This window comes from Galeopterus variegatus, unplaced genomic scaffold (assembly GCF_000696425.1).
Source record: "Galeopterus variegatus unplaced genomic scaffold, G_variegatus-3.0.2 Scaffold1492, whole genome shotgun sequence".
Classification (NCBI taxonomy): domain Eukaryota; kingdom Metazoa; phylum Chordata; class Mammalia; order Dermoptera; family Cynocephalidae; genus Galeopterus; species Galeopterus variegatus.
This window is the reverse complement of record NW_007727603.1, coordinates 4,104-4,311: the sequence shown is the minus strand read 5'-3', so window position 1 is coordinate 4,311 and position 208 is coordinate 4,104.

The following is a 208-nucleotide window of genomic DNA, read 5'->3' as shown; positions in this document are numbered from 1 at the left end:
AGCCAGTGAGCGGGAACCGGTCTGTATGTGGGATCCGAACCCTTGGGCGGGAGCGCCGCCGCGCTTCCCAAGCGGCGCGTGCGCCACCAGGCCGGCCCTCAGCATGATACTTTTAATGAACAAAAAAGCACCAAACATGGAATCAGAACATCCCAACTAAGAATCGTCTCCCTCTCATTTTACCTTAGCCAAAGGCCTTGGTCTCTTC